Source organism: Scylla paramamosain, chromosome 29 (genome assembly GCF_035594125.1).
Source record: "Scylla paramamosain isolate STU-SP2022 chromosome 29, ASM3559412v1, whole genome shotgun sequence".
NCBI lineage: Eukaryota > Metazoa > Arthropoda > Malacostraca > Decapoda > Portunidae > Scylla > Scylla paramamosain.
Window position 1 is genome coordinate 10,520,226 of NC_087179.1, and position 1,654 is coordinate 10,521,879.

Consider the following 1,654-nt stretch of genomic DNA (forward strand, 5'->3'; position numbering starts at 1 on the left):
TAAAAAAAATTTCATCTAAGGTTAGGGGTGATTAAATTAGGTAATGCAGAAAAAGAATATTTATGTAAAATGTATGAATCTATCGAAAAAGTGAGTTTTCTTTGGCTTCATTTTCGTATAAAAAATTAAATATGATTTCTATCTGAATCGTTCTCCATAAACTCAAAACACTATTTTATATATGTATAATGGTTCTTTTATAAGTAAACAACATATCACAGTTCTTATGGAAAAAATTGTTTAAATTAAATATTTTTCATAATTCTTAACATGGGTAGGAAAATTGAAAAAAATTTCCAATAAAAATTTTTCATCTAAGGTATATAGGATTAAATTATATAATACAGAAGATTGTTTATATACATTGTATATATCAATCAAAAAAGTGTGTTTTCTAAGTGTCTTCATTTTTTTTATAAAAAGCGAAATATGATTTTTATCTGAACCGTTCTTGAAAAGACTCAAAACACTATTTTACATAAGTATAATAGTTATTTCATAAGTAAAAAATATATCACAGTTGTTAGGGAAAAATTCTTTAAATTAAAATTTTTTCAAAATTTTTAACACAGGTCCTGACCTGTACAGAAAACTTAAAAAAAATTTCCCCAAAAAAATTTTCATCTAAGGTTACTTATGATTAAATTATGGAATGCAGAAGAAGAATATTCATAGAAAATGTACATATCAACCAAAAAAGTGTGTTTTCTAAGTGTCTAAATTTCTAAGTGGAATATGATATTTTCCTGAACCATTCTTGAAAAAAATTAAAACACTATTTTACATATGTATAATAGTTCTTTTATCAGTAAAGAATATATTAGTGTAATTATGAGAAATTCTTTAAAGTAAAATTTTTTAGAAAATTTTCAGCAGGTACACCTGTACAAAAAAATTTTTCATCTAAGGTTACGGATGATTAAATTATGAAATCCAGAAGAATAATATTCATAGAAAATGTATATATCAAAAGAAAAATTGTGTTTTCTATTTGTTTTAATTTTCATATAAAAAGTGAAACATGATTTTTTTCTGAACCGTTTTTGAAAGGACTCAAAACACTAATTTACATATGTATAATAGTTTTATCATCAGTAAAGAATATATCTGAGCTGTTAGGAGAAAATTCTTTAAAGTAAATTTTTTTTCAAAGTTTATAACACAGGTAACCTGTACAAAGTATTTAAAGAAAATTTCTGATAAAAATATTTCATCTAAGGTTACAGATGATTAAATTATGAAATCTAGAAGACGAATATTTATACAAAATGTATACATCAACTGAAAAAGTGTGTTTTCTGTGTTTTCATTTTCGTATAAAAAGTGAAATATTTTTCCTGAACCATTCTTGAAAAGACTCAAAACACCATTTCACATACGTTTAGTTCTTTTATCAGTAAAAAATTTATCACAGTCGTTATGGAAAGTTTCTTTATAATAAAATTTTTCAAAAATTTTAACACCTGTATAAAATGAAAAAAAAATTCCTATAAAAATTTTTCATATAAAGTTGATATTCAGAACACAAATATTTATACAAAATCTATACATCAATTGAAAAATTGTGTTTTCTATGTATTTTAATTTTCTTATAAAAAGTGAAATTTAAATTTTTTTCTGAACTGTTCTTGAAGACTCAAAACACTGTTTTACA